At 38.5% G+C, this 22,094-nt stretch overlaps 1 protein-coding gene across 1 annotated transcript in view; it reads right to left on the bottom strand.

The window, feature by feature from the left end:
- The window catches only part of LOC127657334 (muscarinic acetylcholine receptor M3-like), a 180,223-nt gene that overhangs the window by 108,401 nt on the left and 49,728 nt on the right, over positions 1–22,094 (bottom strand). The window contains exon 2 of the mRNA XM_052146074.1: positions 11,122–11,248. The gene's annotated coding sequence lies outside the window, so the exon portion shown is untranslated. The remainder of the gene's footprint in view (positions 1–11,121; positions 11,249–22,094) is intronic.

Here is a 22,094-nt window from a genome sequence, read left to right as displayed (position 1 = left end):
TGTGGAATTGTGTATGTATGACTATGATAAAGTCCTGCTTTTGAGTGAATCCAATCAACCAGAGAAAGTCAAATGAGTTTTCAGCTTCTCTGTGAAATTGGAATTCACAGAGTGCATCCTCCAAAAAACTGTCAGGAAGAAAGCAAGTAAAAGAACATGTCATCCTTAATCTAACAGGGAGAAGGACAATTGCTCTGTTCCAAAACCATAAGAGCACCATTTGTGTGGTGTGCAATGTTTGTTGTATTCCAAATTCGTCACATAAGAGGTTCCTTGACAGCTAGACAGATTCTGTCTTAAGCCTAGCTCATACCACCAGTGACCCGCAACGACAGAGTGACCTTATATCATTGATTTTCAGTGAAAGCTGTCAACTTCTAGTAACAAATGTGACAGCGACGATTGGTGACATGACATGGGTGTGTCCATTCACACAAAGAAAAGTTTAACTTTATGCAAATGAGGAACAACTTTTGGCAGTGACTTCCAATGGGAGAGAAGTGGAGCTCACGTCCTCCATCTCCTGGTAAATACTGGTGTAAAGTGCAGGCAAGAAGTTGACCAATTTCACTGTTCTATATTATTATTTTGTACTCACATCCATGAATATAATTTAAAATAATAATTATAATAATAATATTTGAGTTTGAACCATAAATGAATAGATTGTTAATCTTTTCATTATGATTTCTGATTCATGATTCCTTGTAAAATAAGAACTATATTTTGTATATTCCAATAGTCTCATGACAACATTTTTGTATGTAATGTCGAAATCACAAGATATTGTACAACTTGGCTTGTACAAAAAGGTATGACTTTTATTCCCATTGAAACCAATATTCAAGAAACAACAGGGGTGTAAGGTAACTGAGTAAAAATAATTATGTATTATACTTAAGTATTATGTTTGGGGATTTGTACTTTACTCGAGTGAAATTTAAACAGAATACTTGTAATTTTACTTAATTACATTTCCAAAGAAAAAATAGTACTTTTTACTCCTTACAATTTTAACTAGAAAAATACTCACAAAAGTTTTTCAGATCACTTTCTTACTTACTGTACTGAATATGCCTTTTTACTGACAAACAAGAGATGAAAGACCAGAGGTCAGTCACATCAAATAGAGTGTCACACAATGGCTGTGTGGAGTTCCGTCCTTCTGCAGAGGCAGAATTTCAGATCTGATTTGACTAGACCATAGTGTGATGTATTCATTCAAAACTATGAGCACAAAGTGAGAAACACTGACGGTTTTTGTCCTAAACTTTATTCTAAACGCCTGCTTCTTCTACAGATTGGACAGTTATAAAGTCAAAAATGTATCATTCACGTTGCAAATATATATACACTCACCTAAAGGATTATTAGGAACACCATACTAATACTGTGTTTGACCCCCTTTCGCCTTCAGAACTGCCTTAATTCTACGTGGCATTGATTCAACAAGGTGCTGAAAGCATTCTTTAGAAATGTTGGCCCATATTGATAGGATAGCATCTTGCGGTTGATGGAGATTTGTGGGATGCACATCCAGGGCACGAAGCTCCCGTTCCACCACATCCCAAAGATGGATTTCTATTTGGTTGAGGTTGAGATCTGGTGACTGTGGGGGCCATTTTAGTACAGTGAACTCATTGTCATGTTCAAGAAACCAAATTGAAATGATTCGAGCTTTGTGACATGGTGCATTATCCTGCTGGAAGTAGCCATCAGAGGATGGGTACATGGTGGCCATAAAGGGATGGACATGGTCAGAAACAATGCTCAGGTAGGCCGTGGCATTTAAACGATGCCCAATTGGCACTAAGGGGCCTAAAGTGTGCCAAGAAAACATCCCCCACACCATTACACCACCACCACCAGCCTGCACAGTGGTAACAAGGCATGATGGATCCATCTTCTCATTCTGTTTATGCCAAATTCTGACTCTACCATCTGAATGTCTCAACAGAAATCGAGACTCATCAGACCAGGCAACATTTTTCCAGTCGTCAACTGTCCAATTTTGGTGAGCTCTTGCAAATTGTAGCCTCTTTTTCCTATTTGTAGTGGAGATGAGTGGTACCCGGTGGGTTCTTCTGCTGTTGTAGCCCATCCGCCTCAAGGTTGTGCGTGTTGTGGCTTCACAAATGCTTTGCTGCATACCTCGGTTGTAACGAGTGGTTATTTCAGGCAAAGTTGCTCTTCTATCAGCTTGACTCAGTCGACCCATTCTCCTCTGACCTCTAGCATCAACAAGGCATTTTCGCCCACAGGACTGCCGCATACTGGATGTTTTCCCCTTTTCACACCATTCTTTGTAAACCCTAGAAATGGTTGTGCATGAAAATCCCAGTAACTGAGCAGATTGTGAAATACTCAGACCGGCCCGTCTGGCACCAACAACCATGTCACGCTCAAAATTGCTTAAATCACCTTTCTTTCCCATTCTGACATTCAGTTTGGAGTTCAGGAGATTGTCTTGACCAGGACCACACCCCTAAATGCATTGAAGCAACTGCCATGTAATTGGTTGATTAGATAATTGCATTAATGAGAAATTGAACAGGTGTTCCTAATAATCCTTTAGGTGAGTGTATAAAACAAAAGGCTTTTGTAATTAAATGTGTACATCTCATTTATTTCTATCATATCCATGAATTTCTACTCTGTCACAGTCCTGTCACCTTGTCAGGTTGGGTTTTGTCTGACGTGGACAATGGCGTCATCGTTCCCTGTTTGTTTTGTTCCAAGCATGTTGATGTTTTTGCCCTTATGTGTTTCAGGTGCTGCTGGCACATGGAATCAGCTTTGCCATGGGAACCATGATTGTTTCCGTGGGAACGCTGATCATGCCATCTTTCAGCTGCGAGCGGCACCTGACCCTTTTTTGTTCATGCCTATATGAATCCCCTCGTGTGTCATGTCCTTTTGCTGGATTGTTTAATGTTGAGTGTAGTTTGTTGTAGTTTATAATGCATTTAAATTATAAATAGCTGTTTGATGTTGAGTACTAACCTCACACTCTCTGCCTAGTTGGTCCTGTCTCGTGTATCTGTTGGTTGCCATGTGTCGGGTATGTGGTTGCCTTCTAGTTTGTGTCAGCTGGGCTTCCACAGAGGATACTTTGTCTCTGCTCATGTTTCGGGCATGGGGTAGCTTTCCAGTTTGCTGCATGTCAGCTTAGCTTCAACGGAGGATTGCACGATTCAATTCCTGACTTTCACAATGCACAGAGACTGTTATTTGTTGTAAATAAATAATGAACTCTCTGCTTTTGGGTCTGTTTGTTTTCAATATCACTTGTTACAGAACAATCCAGCCAAGTATGGAGCCAGCAGAGGAATCCACTCTTTGCTCCGCCCTCTCTCAGCAGGTAGTCTTACTGGGATGTCAGCAGGATCAAATCGCTGCCTAAAACCGGGCTCACCTCCTTTGTTCAGCAGCTCTGCCTATCTCCTGATGCTGGCCCATCTCAGGAAGCTTCCTTACCAGCTCCAGCAGTTTCCCTGAAGCCTTTATTCCCCCTCCAGCCCCATATTCAGGTGAGGCTGAGTCCTGCAGCGCACATTTCCCAATGTTTCTTGTTCTTCATGTCACAGCCCTCTGTTTTCTCATCGGAGAGAATGAAGGTGGCTTATGTCATCCTGCGACTCACCAGAAGAGCCGCTAATTGGGGAACCACCATGGGTGTAGTGGCCATGCTTGTTGTATGTCGTTCTTAGAATTCTCCACGGAGCCCTGCCAGGCTCTGCTGCAGAGCCATGAACCTATCACCACTCGGAGGAGGTGGAGGAGGAGCCAGGCGCCTGCTCCTCAGTCACTGACAGCATCCACGGCCACAGAGGCCATTCCCCTGCTGTTGCCAGCATCTACAGACACGGAGGTAGTTTCTCTGCCGCTGTCAGCGCCCACCGCCACGAGGGCTGCTCCCCTGCCGCTGCCAGAACCCACAGACATGAGGGCCACTCCCCTGCTACTGCCAGCGCTCATGGTTGCTAAGGCTGTTCCTGAGTTCCCCTGTCACTGAGAGTGCTCACAGCCGAGGAAGCTGTTCCCTAGTCACTGCCTGTGCTCACAACCATGGAGGCTGCTCCTCTGTCACTACCTGTCCTCACAGCCATGGAGGCTGTTCCCTTGTCACTGCCTGTGCTCACAGCTACGGAAGCTTTTCCCTGTCACTACTTGTGCTCACAACCATGGAGACCATTCCCCAATCTCTGTCAGTGCTCACGGCTATGGAGGCCATTCCCCAGCCTCTGTTGGTGCCCACGCCATGGAGGCCGTTCACCAGCTGCGATCAGTGCCCACACTTGAGCTGTCCAAGGCTCTGCCCTCTGAGCCATTCCCGCCTGAACCCTGTCCAGCAGCTGCTGCCCAGTTCCCTGTCCCCTTTGCTCTGAGGCTGCCTCCCAGGCTGCCAGACCCTGCCTCTGCCCTGTCTGGTTGTTAGTGATCGCCATGTGCAAGTTACCACCGTGCACTCTCCTCACACTCTCTACCAAGTTTGTCCTGGCTCCTGTATCTGCTGGTGCCTGTGTGTGGTTGCCTTCCAGTTTGCTGTGTGTCAGCTGGGCTCCCACAGAGGATACCTCGTCTCTGTGGTTGTAAAAGTGTTTATATGTCATAAGATAGCATTGTGTGAGAAACAGTGTGAAAAGCTAATGTTTATGAACTGATAATATGCAGGTTTTACTCATAATTTGAGTAAAAGGGGATCAAATTAATTGTTGTTTTAGTACCTCTAGTATTCACTCCACCATGAATGCTATGTACAACAGGCCACATAAAAATCATTTTGCAAAAATGTTGTTATTGTAACATGGTTCTTTGACCAGGTTACGAATGCCACTAGGGGAGAAATATGACAGTTGTCATAGACAGTATAAAGGCAACTTAACAAACCAGTCGAATTTAACAAAACCTCTTTCACACAATCTCCTCTCATGATTTCATTCTAGACAGGAAAAATGCTACTTTTTACTTTTTTAATACTTAAGTACAATTTAATGTGACTACTTTTTTTTACTTTCAATAAAGTGTGTTTTTTACTAGATATTTGGACTTTTAATTTAAACAAATTTCCACTCAGTATCCATACATTCGCTTAAGTATAATTTAAGTAAATTAAGTATAAAGAGTACTTTTTACACCCCTCAGAAATAATACAGCAGAATTGGTGTACTCGAGTTTGGACTCTGACTCAAGTCTGAGTCACAAGTTAAATTTTAATGGATTGGACTTGTCATGGACTCATGACATTTTTAGATGCATTTTTAAAAGGACTTGACTCGGACTCCAGCCTTTTTCGGACTCTTTTTTTTCCTGATTTTTTTCAGAGTCTAGCCGAGTCCATTGCATTTGTGATGCAATGAACAACAAACAAACAAAAAAATAACATAGGCCTGGGTAGCTCAGCAAGTATTGACTATACTACCATCACTGGTGTCGAAAGTTTGAATCCAGGGTGTGCTGAGTGACTCCAGCCAGGTCTCCTAAGCAACCAAATTGGCCCGGTTGCAAGGGAGGGTAGAGTCACATGGGTTAGCCTCCTCGTGGTCACAATTAGTGGTTCACGCTCTCTATGCGGTGCGTGACAATTTGTGCGTGGATCCTCGAGAGTAGCATGAGCCTCACATGCGGAGTCTCCGCGGTGTCATGTACAACGAGCCACATGATAAGATGCCTGGATTGACTGTCTCAGAAGCGGAGGCAGCTGAGACTTGTTCTGCGCCACCTGGATTGAGGTGAGTAACCGAACCTCCACAAGGACCTACTAAGAAGTGGGAATTGGGCATTCCAAATTGGGAAAAAAGGGGACAAAAATAAATAAATAACATTGGGTAACCATATATCTTATATGTCCTCTATTTCAGACCTGTAAAAATTTCAAAATTCCCTCTAAACGTTCGGGATTTGGCTTGGACTTCATATTGATGTGCTCTCTACAGTTAGTACTATTATAAATTCAGTGTATTTGATTCTGTGCTTCAGTTTTCACACATATATGTCCTTAGGTGAGATTATTCTGGCCGAGAGTGGCAGCGCACTCTTTTAATTCTTTTTTTAACTCTCTCTCACCCACACATGTACGGTATGTGTGTGCAGGAAAGAGATCACCAGACTTGCTCTTTCACTGTCATCCAGAAAAATTAATAACGTAAGTAAACTTTTAAAAGTACATTCCCCAATTATTAATAATTATATTTGTATTATTTTTTGTATTTGTAACTTATATTTATAAATAATTATTAAACAGAACACCTGTTGAATTCACACTTCCTGCACTATATAGAAAAAAATCTAATTTAGTATGCATCAGGGATATTTAAACAAATATGACAAATGAAATAGACCATGATGGAAATTGTACTACAACTCAGTCTGTCACAAATTTAAAAGGAATAAGAAAAAAAAACTAATAATAATAATAACTCAAGCTCAATAAATACTCAAATAATAACTAAGCATGCTCAAACACACACACACACACACACCCACTCCAATGAGCACACACACAGACTTCAGTCTATGGCGAGTATGTTAGTGTGACAGGCAGGTAAAATTACCTGCAGCCAATACAAGCACCAATTAAAACTCATCTCAGACACGCTCACCCATCAATGGCTCACTGACCTCTTTATTTTTTGCTCTATTGCACTTTGCAATCCATCTTTCCCTCTCTCTGCTGGACACTCTCCCTCCAGGCTTCCCCTTTTAGAGTGTTAATTAATCCCTGATAAAGGATGGAATCACTCACACAAACACATACTCACACACCCCTGGAGGACCCAGACAGGTGCAGGGGAGGTCTGTGTATATCAAATGAGTCCAAGCTCAGATAGCAGAGCTTCATTTGGATATGAAGAGCAATACAGTGACTTCTCCCCTGTGCTGTCAGTGACTAGAGGCAAAAGAGAAACCAACTTGCATTGCCTTTAAACTGCACTCTGTGCTGACTCCTTAATCCTACAGAAAACCCAATACATGTCAGTCTCATCTGTTTGAAGCATGGACAACTTTGCAGAGGGGCTGTATCTCAGCACATAGTGGACAATATACAAGATAAGATAAAGATGAAGAGCGACTCAAAGAGAGGTAGAAGAACAAACAAACAGAATTCTAAAAACACTGCGACAAAATCAATGTATATGGTAAAATAGAAGAGTACCTTAGACCAGGTAGAGTTAATTTTTTAATTGTTGCTTAGTGAATTCAACATATTTAATGCAATAAGAAGATTGCTGTTATTTTCTCTCTCTTTTTTTGTGTTTTTTTTTTGTGTTACTGGCACCCATTTTTTTTATTTGATTTTTTACTATATTAGTTACTGATTTTATTATTATTATTATTATTCATATTATTTTCCTCATCACTGCTTTTGTTGTGTTTACTGATGCTTTGGATATATTGTATGTAAACGCAATCATGCCAATTAAATATTTTGGAAGTCAAATATAGTAAAATATTGTTAAAATCATGTCATGTTTTCCACCACTTTTCACTCAAATAACAAAATGAAGACAATTTAATCATTTGTGTTTATATAATACCAATACACCAATAGTAATAAACAGCAATAATTATTTACATGTTTTTAGAGCTGTCAGAATTAATGTGTTGATGCTTGTGATTAATTTAAAATGTTTAATGTGTTTTTTAAACACAATTAATGCATTTACTAATGTTGAAATTCAATTCTCACATTTTATTCAGCTCTGTGTAAGTTCTGAGACCCCTCAGAATTTGCACCATGACTGAAAGTATTTGTGGTTTCTTTGCGGTGAGGGGCACAGTGAAGGTTTTATCAGTATCATTTTAGTATCAGCAGCCGGCAAAGAGCCAGTGGCATGACAGCCTGATATCCTGGCCTGTCAGTTGTGATGTGTGCTTTCAATCTTTCAATCTGGGGGATGGGTCATGCGGTTAGTTCTGTTGACACTGATGCAGTTACCCGCAATATTCCTGGACCTGTGACTACATTGATGAGGTTCTCGCACTCTACCTGGACCTGCAACCATTGTGAATGCATGTAGAAAGAGAACAGTCTCCTGAGTACAGCAGCGCTCAGCATTTAAGGCAGCAGTGATGAGGCACCATTAACTTCTGGTGTGCTTTTTCCTGCTGCAAGTGATGTGTTGTCGAAAGAACAGTGTATTCCTTTAACACTTCCGAGCTTTATATTTTGCATTGTGTTGTATTGTGTGTTCATTTCAGTGACAAGACAACAAAAGAGCCTTTTGCTTAACAATGTCTTCTTAAAGATGGCAATTTGCAATGTTTACACAAGCACATGAAATAAACTAGCAAATATGTCCCTCTATCTGATGTGCATGAGTTTTATATAGTGGCACTCATTGAGACTCATTGAGGTTGTGTTCACTGTGAACACATGAATCTCAAGACGCTTTGCTCTCGGCTCACTTTCGTTCTGAAAGCAGAAGTCATTCCCCACTCTGCCCGGTATACTCCTTTTTGCTGCTTCCAAGTGACCACACGAGGGTGGTGCACTAGGACAGGGAATCAAGCGCAGAGATTTGAGGAGGATTTGTCGCTGGCCGAGCATTGTGTGCCTCCTCTCCTCCATATCAAACGGTTTCGCCCTTTCAGTATGAGCACTGTTACTGTCTGGGCTGACCCTACGCTGATGTCCATGCTCGTTGAGATAGATTGCATTTATTGTAAGCGCATAAAACTTAAAATGCTTCACTCTCTGCTCACTTTCATTCTGAAAGCAGAAGCTGCTCCCCTCCCCTCGCCTCCCACCATACTCCTCCTGCTCAACGGAGGTCTTCAAGGTTGGAATATAGAACATGGTGAGTTTCAGGACGATAAGTCACCAGTTTAAGTGATGTCTCTCCTCTTCTCCATCTAAAGTGGCTTTGTCTGTCAAGTACGGCTGAGACTATCTGTGTGCTGGTGCGCATGATTTTATCAGGTATGGTGGAGACTTTGAGGGGGTAGTATATCACGAATGCTTATACATGTCAGGCATGCGGCGCTCATTGAGATTCATTGTGTTCTCTCAAAGAAACTCAAAGCATTTCACTCACAGCTTTCTGAGATAGCCGACACCAGTCACATCTCCTACCTATATCTAGTGAAGATGGGATAAAGAGCATGGAGAATTTGTTCATCCCTGGCTAAATTTGTCACGATTTTGCTTCTCACTTTCAATGCCATAGTGCCTCTGTGACACAGGACAGTTTTTACCCCAAACCCCAAAGCACGGGACTGTCTATCCAATTTTAACTGAATAATTACATCATATGTACAACTCCAACTCAGTAATTTCTCCCATTTTTCCATATTTGGTATAGTACTAAAAAAATAAATCACAGAATAATTTATTATAATGATTAAATTAGTAATTTAGACTAAACAGAATATATATTTTGTAGTGGCCACCGTGGATGAGATGCATAGTGTATGGTAGAGCTAAGAGTTGGCTCTTAAGGAATTTATTAAAATATGATAGAAAGTACTGTTTTCTACGATACCATTAATTTTATAGTGAGGAAGGGCAAGCACGACATGGGCACAGCATAGATGGACCATATAGCTCTATACAGCATCCATGTAATAACTTTACAGGTGCTTGATGGTGTTGCAATAGATAAATACTGGCAAGATTACATGCAAATAAGCTGTGTGCATATTAATTAACTGAGCAACTGTTCCGTTCTAAAATAAACTGTGTTTAATGTTAGTAAATTAGGTGTACCAGCAATCATAAATCAAAGAAGAATTATATCTTACCATTATTGCAATGTGAAAATGAGGATCCACTCTGACAGTGTCAATTCCTTTAGAAAACAGTGTGTGGCACACTTGAATGTGTTTAGAATTTTCAGACTGAAAAAAATATCTAATTTTCATTACTTCTGAAAACTGGGAAAGAAAATGAATAGCGCTGAATCGTGTCAGGGCTATCATTTGAAAAAGAAGACAATTCTAAACTTGTTTTATGTTCCAAGTAGTTTTGATTAAACCCCCTTAAGACTCATGGGAGTCCAGGATCCATATTCATCTAGAGAATCATAAATGTCATCTACTCCTGACATCCCACATGCATATGTATCTCTATGTAAAATCATGCAGCTCAGATGGTGTTCAAGTTCGGTCGATTTTGATGTTTGTGTTCAATGATTATGCAAAGATTCAAATGCTTCCTTCTCCAGGTGTGACTGGACCATAATTAAGCTCAAAAGATTTCAGTGTCAAGCTGCTAACAAAGACACCCACACAGAGAGCGAAAGAGACCTTTCTGACAGAGGGAAATCAATCACTCTTGTGAGTTTGAAGGCATTAGCATGACCGTCTTCTTTACCTGAGCACCTAAGAATCAGGTATAAGAAACAGATGGGCACAAGCCCAGGTACGGTGGGCCCACACATTTTTTTGACCAGCAACAAAATGAAGAGTGGAAAGTTCTTTGACCAACAGAGGATCTGAACATCACAGATTGACCGCATGGGTCAATACAAAGAAAACAAACTTCAAAGCTGCATGGTTTGCATTGTTGTGGTGTCCTTAGTAATGTTCAAAGTCTTGTGGTACTGCACCTTAACCTTGGTGGAAGTAAGCACAATGACTACTGACATTTTTTACAGCACCTTTAAGATAAATGCCACTTGGTTTGATATTTTGGTATACATTTTTATATATTAGAGTCCAAATATTTTTTGTGGCGAGTATGTGGATTATTACATTTGTAAATGTTTTGTAAATTTGACCAAATTAATAAATTTTCCACATAAAATCAAAGGTAAAGACACAAAGGAGGCATCAAACCAAGTTTAAAAGGACTAAAATATTGAATTCTACAAAAAGTCTCTCTTACTGACATTTCCTTCAATCAACCCTATATGACATTTAATGGCCTTTTCGTTATAATAACTGCAAAGCAGGATGTCGGAACCGAGACAAGTGTCAGAGCTGGCATAGCCTGCTTGGACTTTGTAGTTTCATTCTTCCCAGTTACATTTATTTCAGTATCATTTGAAAAGACTTGGATATACTGTAGTTTCATAATATAAGAAGAAGGTTTTGCATGACTTAAAGGAAATAATGTAAGGAGGAAAAATTGCTAGATTGTAACAGTGCTGCATGAGGTAATTAATTCTGATCGCTTACCCTGTAGAGTGTGGCTTGGTTTGGAGAGTTCACCTTCTGACAGCAGGGTTCAGGTGTGCCTTTACCTGAGGCTCCAGTTGGCATGGAAACAGGACATCAGCCAGGTTAATACAGAAATGCACCAGACCTTCAGGCACACAAACAAACACACATTGTCAGACTGACTGTTTAATCTGTCTAATCTGTATTTAGAAACTGCCATCAAGTGCATAATTCAGTTTAGATTTCTGAACACAACAGTCCTACAAAGAAGTGATAAAAGTGTTTAGCTATCATTCCCTCAACACTTTACATGAATTCCTGAGATTTAAAATTGCAACACATTTGAAACTAATAGCACAGCTTATAAATAACTATGTCACAGGGTGCTATTCCATTTAATCATTTAACCAATGAAGCTTTGGAACAAATGGAAGGCTCCAGTGTCTCAGAGCAGCTTGAAAGATTACTAAAAAATTTGCCTTCATATGAAAATGATCTGAATACACATAAGCCATGTTTGTTGTTCTAAAAGGCCTCTAAGATCAGCAATGTTACACTTGAAGTCACTTTGATCCTAGTCTCAGACTATTCATAGACTGTCTGATGCATACAGAGCACAACAGTGCCAGCCTGTTTTTTCTTTTTCAGCCCTCTGGGTACTAGAAGTACTTTTCTCAATTAATTTTCTTTTTTTCTATAGGAATATAGTAAAATCTCCAAGTCATCAACCAAACCAATAAGCTCCAAATTGTATCGTTAAAAATCTATTCACCTATGGAGAATTATTTTTTTATTTTTACTACCGGAAACCAGTGGGGTTGGGTATCACCAACATCATCACGATACGATATTCATCATGATACAGAGCCCACGATATCATAAGACTCGTGATACATATTTATTTTGAACTGAATTTTTCTAACATAATTTAGTATAACAGCTGTTTACAGTTAACTGTATAACTGTACAAACATTTTGCACCATTCAAAACACAATAAGTTCCATAAAGATAAGAAAAGAAAAATTCTTCTGTTACCAAAAAGTTAATTACTTTTATTGGGCTTTTATTCTTTCTGTTTTTAAAGTATTTTGTCCTTACAATATTCTGGTTTAAAATAAAATGCCATTTTTAAAGTGTGTAACAGGTTAGGCAAAGCCTGTAGGAGTAAATACCTTTCTGAAATGTGTTTAATTCATAACTTATCGCAACTACACGTTGCATTCTCAATGCTTCTGCAAGGGGTGCTATAACGAGATTAGTGTGAACTGTACGCTTCTATGGTACATTTTTCTTTAAACTCAACTAATGTCATGGCAGAGCAACAATTTGAAAAGAATATTGCTGAGCAAGTAAGATAAAGTCAATATATTTATAACAAATGTATATAATAACACATCCAATTTAATGGCACAGACATTTGAAGGTAAGTATCGCATGGAGTACTGAGATTTGTTCCCGCCAGGAGATTGAGCATGTTCAACCAGACCGCATGTTGACAATGTGGTGGCCAAGCGCTTGCATCTGCATTCATGAACTTGTTTAGAGTATGTTTCGGCATTTAAAGTACTCATTGACCATTATTGAAAAACTTTATTTAAAATCACGCTTTAAAATTAGGCAAGCCAAAGGCAACTGTGACAAGGAACCCAAAACTCTATAAGATGTTAATGGAGAAAAAAACCTTGGGAGAAACCAGGCTTAGCTGGGGGAGCCAGTTCCAGAGATCCAGACTGCGATTTAAAATGGTCACAAATGCGACCAAAAATAATTGATTGTGACATTTAAAATCTAGTCACCATTTGAGACAGTTGAGTTGTGTGCGTTCATATGCGGTTTCATCAGATATCATCTTGCGAATTACTGAATACATCTTTAGAGCGCACCCAACCAGTGTGTCTCATGCCGCTTTTCGCCCTTTCTGTTTCAGAAGAGCTCGCTGAACCACATGCAAAAACAACCCCAGTGCAAGAGAGTCATGAACAAATGACTCTTTTGAACCAGGTCTTTTTCATGAGTCACCCGAAAAGAACTGAAGAAAGCTCAGGTCAGCAGTTTGAATCAGATTCACTTTCTAAGCGAATCAGCATTCAGTGAACTCACAACTGGGAGTGCAGACATTTAAAAAAGAGTCCCATGCATATTTTGGGCTTCTTTATAATTAAAAGTCACATAGTGTATACCAGTTTTTTTCTTTCTCTGTAATTATTGATTGGGATTGGAATAGAACAATGAACTGCATCTGGGATTTCTTCAATTTGCATTCTTGTAGTCTGTGTTTTTTTATTTTACTTTAAATAATTATTAATAATTAATAATAAAGTGTTATAATTAGCCTACTGTGTATATATATATATATATATATATATATATATATATATATATATATATATATATATATATATATATGAGATCAAGTTTTTGACATTTAGAAAAATTGAGGGACATAACCAGGGATTCAAATCCCACAGGGGCGCAAATGTAAAAAAGGGCATCTATCACTACAGAGTTATTCTAATATAATAATTACTACTAATAAGATACATAATCTTATTATCACCCTGGTAGACATTGTAAACAGACTGTGTGTTCACAAGAATGAATATGAGACTACTGACATAGACTCATTGTACTTAATTTTTTTTACAATGAATAGAATACAGTAGGCTAATTATAACAAAAATAAAAAAGTAGTAGAGCGATGAATAATTTAAAGTTGAGGTGAAGCAGAGTGAAGGAACACATACATGCAGAGAAAATAATAAAGGATAAAGATGATTTTCACTGTAACACCGCCACTGTGAACTGCAAACTGGCTTTTTGGTCTTCTGTTGGGAATCATTTGTTCAAAGATGTTGAAAACTTCCTCTTTGTCAACAGGGATGTCCCTCTCTATGCCAAGTAGCAGTAAATCAGACAGCCTTTCCAGTCCACAGAGACTCCTCAATCTGGACATGACCAGTTTAAGCTTTGAGAATGAACGCTCCACTGTGTCTGTGGAAACTGGCAGTGTAGCATATTTTTTCACCAGCTGATATAAGGCTGGGAACAAAAGGTGAACGCTGTTGTCTTTGAAAATCTCCAACATTAACTTGGCACTTCTCACTGGGCATTTGTAGGCAGAGTGAAACACTCTGACTTCCCACAGCAGCTGCTCTTCTTCCGCAACTCCATAAAACCTGCAGAGGATATGAGCAGTTTCCTTGGCCTCATCATCCAACACACCCGTCTATTTAGATGCATCTGCCAGTGTATGGAGTGACTTTATGATCTTGTTAGTCTTAATCTGCATTTTTGGGTTCTCTTTCCCTTCAAACTGCTTTCAGGCAAAACCTGCTGCCTCAGCGTGGCTAGTGGCTTTTTGTAGATGTTCTTGAACTCCTCCTCAGTCCTTAGGTCTCTTAGTCAATTGACAATGCCACTCACTATGTCGTATGCAGCTCCCAAATCCAAGTCTTCATTTTGAAGGGCACTGGAGGCACATGCAGTTTCAAGGAAGACAGGAGTTATCATTTCCAAGCAAAGCTGGAATTAAAAGTTGTATGCAGCAGTATCTTTTCTTATCCAATGGCTGCATAATGTGGATCTTGTTTAATAGTGTTGTCAGGAATTTCACAACCGCTGACAGGGTCTTATTTAAGGTCTTCATGGCGTGCTCCCTACATGCCCACAGAATGTCAGAGAGCCTTTGTAGTTCCATTGGACGCTCATCTGGATACATTTCTTTCTGGGTCTTCACAAAAGAAGCATGCCACTTTGAGGAGTTTGCAATGAAAGCATAAATCTTTTCCACCAAAGCAAAAAAGGTTGCCAAAAGAATGCTTGACTTTGCAGATTCCAAAATCACTTAATTTAAGCAGTGTGCCTGGCAGTGGACATAGAGTGCTTTTTCATTTTATTGTTGGATTCATGACTGAAGTCCTTTGTAGTGACCACTCATATTAGCACTCCCGTCATATCCTTGGCCACATATGTTTTCCACTTTGAGGTCACTCTCATAAAAGAACACTCATGACCATTTTCTCAAGCTCTTCTCCTGTTGTGGAATCTACATGGCACAAGCCAATGAAGCACTCTTTTATTTACATCTGACAAATCTTTTGGCAAATGATGCTTGCTCTGTATGAGAGATGTCAGAGTCATCAAGTAATATTGAAAAAATGGAAGCATCTTGGATTTCACAAAGCAAGGGCTGTTATAATGTCATTCTGTGTTTGATTTGAAAGGAGAGACACCTGTGGTCATATCTCATACTTCCCTAGGAGGTCAACTAGCTCCAGAAAGTTTACTAGAACTTTCATTGTCACCATGGAAGGCAATTCCTTGTCTTGCCAGGAACAGTGTTACATCAATTAAACGACACAACAGTGACCTGTTCCTCTGTCTTTCCTGTTCTCTGGCAGCAAGCAATTCTTGGTCTGCTCATTCAAATGCCGTGATTAAAGAATTTCTCTTGAGTGCATGCCAATTTATCATACTCTGCATATGAGACTCTACTACTGTGCTCTTTGATCTTCTGCTTTGCATTCTTCCAGTTTTTAACACCAGCTGTCATCCATCCACTGTGGTTTTTGAACCTGTCTTCATGGCTCATAAATAATCGACAACTAAAACAGTGCACTCTGTCATTTTCAGGTGAATATTCAAGCCAGACACTGTCACTGTACCACTGCTTTTGGAAAGAGCACCCCCTTTTATCTTAAGGGAATTTCATATCAGGTCAGCATGGTCCTTTTTGATGGCAAACTTGATATATAAGCCTCTTCTCTCTCTCTCCCTCCTCAACATGCATCTCTGACTGTTCTCTTACTTCAGAAGCAATGGTGTGATAAAAACGTGTACAAAAAACAAAAACACACACAGTAACTAATCAATCAGACGTGATGCCACACCGGTATTTGCTGACTTTGTTTCGAGTTATTAATATCCGTTACTGTTTCTTACATGCTGTAATATTAATTATAATTCTATTTATTTTATTGACCACAATATTGTTGATGAAAATTATTGTGAGGGGGGCACTTTTAGGGCTCAAGGGGAGGGGCAAACTTATCTTCTCAACTATATATATGGTTTATTAAACCTCTGATTCATGGGATATAAGCTGTCTTTCTTTTCTTTGGCTTTATATCTTGTTTCTGAACAGCAATCTAAATAGAGCAATTCTGTGATTTGTTGACTAAAAACAGCCATTTGGCTCCTTAATGTTTCAGTTTAGGAGCCAATGTCTAATAAGTCTTTTTTTTTTTTTTTTTGTCTGGAGCCCTGAGTTTCCCTCTGTAACAGCATGAACAGTAATGCCAATATGAGTTATTTATGTGTAATACAAGTCATGTATTTATTTGATTAAACTGAGTAGATGTTGGCACGTAATGTTTAAAACCAAAGGATATTTATTGAACTGTAAGATTGGGAGTAAAATAAGCGCATTTTGCCAGCTTTATCTTGACATAAGGTATTTTTACTGTTAGATGGAGGTTTGTTGTGATAAGCATTACTTTAGTTTAGCAGTATTTGCATAATATCAATAAGGACTAAACTCATCGATATGTGCATAAGCAAAGAGATCATGACAATGTAATGTATCAATATTTAGATACTTTATCTGGGAATGCGGGCATTGTCCCGTGGCCCAAATATATGACATAATAACAGCAACAACGAAAGGTTGCTGGTTTTGTTAAACAAGCTGCATTTAAGCACAAGGAACAACATTATTGCTATATATATAACACTTACAGGTAAAAAGACTTGCCTGACTCGCGGTTCACTGCCATTTTTTAAATCCAGCATTTGAACGTGACGTCTCCTCAGCTCCCATGGGATTATTATAAAGTAAAGTGTCACGTCGATCTCGCCAGAAATAGCAGGTCATCCGGGTATTTCTTGATTACTTTTTTACTTATGAATACTGAGGACTCGGAAATACTACTCCACTTTCACACTGTATAGTAGGGAAGTATGCATATTTGGATTCAGCATCTGATTTGGCAAAACTTGCCAGGTTTATAGCACTGAATCTTTTAAAGATATCCAAGAGTTTTGTTTGAGACACTTACCTGTAGTTGCATGTAAACAAGATTAATCAGGTAACTGTGGTTGGTCACTTTACATGTCCATCAGACACTATTCCTGTCTATGTGGGTGGTTCTTGGCCAGAAAAAGCTACAGTGTGAACCAGACTTTAAATCAAAAAGTTTTTACAAAGGACTGTAATCCCAGGGATGGGATTAGGCCCTGGAACACTATTATTCCCATCAGGAACATGTTCTTTCAATGTATGACTTCACCAGGCTCCATCTCAAAGCAAGGTCTGATAAAAGGGGCTAAAGGAAATCTAATATGCTTTCCAATGTCAGACAGAGAATTGCAGCTCATTAGGTGGCAGTGTGGTCAAAAGTGAAGGGATGGCTGGCAGTATAATTAGTTTTTATTAATGAAAATTAATTAACAATGAAAGGAGTTAACAAATGAGACAGCACTTATAAGCAGGTAATCGATACATGCAACACATATGCCTGAAGTGTGATTATTCACATGATGTCCACTTTATGATGTAAAAATATATTTCTCAGCAAAGATGATTTGCCGATATGCAATTTTTTACAATTATCTAGATATAATTTCCATTTTCTTTCTTTGTTAATATCCGACTAAGTGAATAGGACGTGGGATTTAGGATATGTGGTCTGAAATCAACAGAGCACAATGGCCCTGAAGAATAGGTAAATAGAGGTGTTGATAATGAGAGTTCATTAATAATTAAATGGTTTACAATAATAAAGGAACAGAATGAGGAAAAACAGAGAGAGAGAAAGAATATATCAGCCATAACGTCTCTTAAATGTACGAGTATCTCCCTCTGGCTTAAGACTCTGTATGAGCCAAACAATAGACCATCACAGAGCTCAAAAAAGGACTAATTATTTATAAAACCCAACAAAGACAGTCCATCTATATTGACAGAAGCACCCGCTACGGAAAAAGGCGTGCAGTACGCCCTTATCTTACAGTCACATGCAGGTGTCTTAATAATGCCTAAAAACAGAATTGATTATGATGTGCCTTAAATAATGATTTGCTGAATGCTGTATAAAGGGACAGCAGAGGCGGGCTGACTGCCGTCTTGGCAGTTACAAGATTGTACACTGCATAATAGAGTTTAACTTGTTAAGACCAAAGAACTTTGTCTTTTTTAATTTTTTCAATATTAAACTTTACTTATACAAGCTGTTAGTAATTATTTCACCTTTTAAAGGACCATTCAAGAACATTCATAAAACAAATTTCCTTTGACTTTACACAACGTGTGGTAAATGATCCAGTCTTGAATCCAGAATCCAGCATGGATATTCATTCTCAGTGAAAGCCCATTAAATGTGATTTAGAAATGGCAAAAACATACATTTTCATACACAAACAGCTACTTTCTGAATGGAACATTCGAAACATAATAAACAATGAGTAATATGCCTTCTTACTCTAAAGTATACAGGTGGTGTTTCTTAACCAGTATAGTATCATAATAACATTATAGACTTATAACCAATACAAGTGTTCTTGGTGAGAAAATTATCCTTTATTAACACAAAATAAAACTCACATAATAATTAGCATACAATATAAAGATGATGCATTAGTGGCAATCTTGCATCTGGCCCACAATAGAAAAAGTTTAGACACCCCTGGTAAAACCATTCTTTTCTTTTTGTAATCTTTTTTTATGTAATCAGTTCTGAATATTAACCCATTTCGATTACCATCCCTAATAGAGTCTCTAGACCACTGCTTTCGTCACGTGTGAAATTTGCTCAGCCTCAGATTTTACTGAACAATGTGCCAGAGGGAACACATGAGTTGATCAAGGGGCAAAATAATTAATTTTATCATTCCACCTGAAACTGATTATGTTTTTTGTATTTCTTGGGATACACAATTTATTTTATCTGTTACAATATGGAACCAAACAAAAAGAGCACGACACCACAAACCAAGTCAGCTTTGAACAAAACAAAGGAGCAGCTGTGACATAGGTTTAATTGAAATTCACCTCATTATTTTAGATATCCTGTGTGTCTTTGTCATTTCAATCACAAGACAACGCATCAGTTTTAATGGTATAATATCAGATGAGAAGTCATGTTTTGCAAGTCAATCTGGAAAGAATGTGTATTCTAAGAATACAAATGTAAATGTTGATGAAAGTATTACTGTTGAAGTCAGAAGTTTGCATACACCTTAGTCAAATAAACTTAAACTCAGTTTTTCACAATTCCTGACATTTTAATCGTAGAAAACATCAACTTAGGTCAGTTAGGATTACTATTTTATTTTAAGAATGTGAAATGTCAGAATAATAGTAGAAATAATGATTTATTTCATGTCTTTCATCACATTCCCAGTGGATCAGAAGTTTACATACACTTTGTTAGTATTTGGTAGCATTGCCTTTAAATTGTTTGACTTGGGTCAAACATTTTGGGTAGCCTTCCTCAAGCTTCTCACAATAAATTGCTGGAATTTTGGCCCATTCTTCCAGACAGAACTGGTGTAACGGGTCAGGTTTGTATGCCTCCTTGCTCGCACACGCTTTTTCAGTTTTGCCCACAAATTTTCTATCGGATTAAGGTCAGGGCTTTCCGATGGCCACTTCAATACCTTGACTTTGTTGTCCTTAAGCCATTTTGCCACAACTTTGGAGGTTGTATGCTTGGGGTTATTGTCAATTTGGAAGAGCAATTTGTGACTGAGCTTTAAGCTTTAACTTCATGGCTGATATCTTGAGATGTTGTTTCAATATATCCACATAATTTTCCTTCCTCATGATGCCATCTATTTGTGAAGTAAATCAGTCCCTCCTGCAAAAAAAGCACCCTCAGAACAAGATGCTGCCACCCCCATGCTTCACGGTTGGGATGGTGTTCTTCGGCTTGCAAGTCTCACACTTTTTCCTCCAAACATAATGATGGTAATTATTTCCCCCCAAACATTTTATCATCAGACCAGAGGAAAAATCTCCAAAAAGTAAGATCTTTGTCCCCATGTGCACTTGCAAACTGTAGTCTGGCTTTGTTATGGTGGTTTTGGAGCAGTGGCTTCTTCCTTGCTGAGCAGCCTTTCAGGTTATGTCGATTTAAGACTCATTTTACTGTGGATATAGATACTTGTCTTCCTGTTTCCTCCAGCATCTTCACAAGGTCCTTTGCTGTTGTTCTGGGATTGATTTTTTTTTTTTTGTACCAAACTACATTCATCTCTTGGAGACAGAATGTATCTCTTTCCTGAGCGGTATGATGGCTACATGCTCCCATGGTGTTTATACTTGCGTACTATTGTTTGTACAGATGAACGTGGTACCTTCAGGCTTTGGAAATTGCTCCCAAGAATGAACCAGACTTGTGGATGTTCACCATTTTTTTTCTGAGTTCTTGGCGGATTTATTTTAATTTTTCCATGTTGTCAAGCAAAGAGGCACTGAGTTTGAAGGTAAGCCACTACATCCACAGGTACACCTTCAATTCAGTGCACCTCCTATCAGAAGCTAATTAGCTAATTGTCTAAAGGCTTGACATTTTCTGGAATTTTCCAAGCTGCTTAAATACACAGTTAACTTAGTGTATGTAAACTTCTGACTCACTGGAATTGTGATATAGTCCATTAAAAATTAAACAATCTGTCTGTAAACAATTGTTGGAAAAATTACTCATGTCATACACAAAGATGTCTTAAACTACTAGGCAAAACTATAGTTTGCTAATATGAAATCTGTGGAGTGGTTAAAAAGTGAGTTTTAATGACTTCAACCTAAGTGTATGTAAACTTCTGATTTCAGCTGTACATTTTTGCTGTAATCAATCTGCTCCATATGCACAGTGATATATAGTATATATTATAGACAATGATGTACACTACATTGTGATCTGATACTACAAATTTCAAGTAAATATTGAAAATATTATGTACAGTATGTCACTCTGTGTGGTAGATGAGGAGATGATTTTAAGGTAAAAGTCATGTGTGAGGTAAAAGGTTTCTGATAGAGCAAAAAAATACATTCATAAACACAGACTTAAAGAAGGGGTTTTCCTTGCCCATAAATTGTTTAATTCTGATATTATTATATATTATAACACTATGAATAACTGAAGGCAACCATGGCCAGATTGTTTCCTAATATCAAATCAAACCTCATTTGTACAGAAAAGAAATTGCACAGGAGGACAACTTTCCTCATAATTTGTTCACATTTCATGGAAGCCCAGACTTTAAAGCCCCTTAATCTACTTGTACATAAGTATGCCCTTATGTTTACCATAGTTCTTCACTGTGCCATTTTTTTAAATAAAAAATTTCCTTGAAAGATAATTTAATATAAAATGTATGTTACAGTTTACCATAATATATTTTATTAAGGGTGATGATGTGTACTTAAACACCTTTCATTTTGATGCATGGCTCAGTGTTGTAGCTGTTTTTCACATTAGTGGTGGATAGAATATCGGGGTTGTCCAGCTGTTTGAGATGTTTGACTTCCTCCATTGTGCTTTAAAGCAAAAAACTTCCCAGTAGAATTCAAATGGGTCACATAAGTTTTGTGGTTAGCGTTGCAGTATCAAAAGAAGCCTGATTGAGTCGTGCGAGTGATAGGCTTCGCGTTATCCAATCTCATATCAAGGGAAGTCTGGTTGACGAGCACACATCTGCATGCTCTAGGGATGGCATTGGCACGAGTGATTCTGTAATGGCTCACTTGAAACCAGGCTTCAGTCGCGCTGCACAGATGCACATTTGAGATTAAAAGCATATTTAACACTTATACAGCGAAGAACACAAAATTAATAGAATTGAATTTGCTCTTCAATGCAGGAAAACCCCTGTTAAAACTGACAGAATCCACCAGTTCTCTTAAAATTAAAAACTGAACATATGAACACAAAAAGCCCACATGGAGATTTTTTGCACAAATCTAGTATGTTTCTTCAAAAAAATATTT

Source organism: Xyrauchen texanus, chromosome 16 (assembly GCF_025860055.1).
Source record: "Xyrauchen texanus isolate HMW12.3.18 chromosome 16, RBS_HiC_50CHRs, whole genome shotgun sequence".
NCBI classification, from domain to species: domain Eukaryota; kingdom Metazoa; phylum Chordata; class Actinopteri; order Cypriniformes; family Catostomidae; genus Xyrauchen; species Xyrauchen texanus.
The sequence above is the reverse complement of the archived record's forward strand: the minus strand, read 5'-3'. Positions and strand labels throughout refer to the sequence as shown.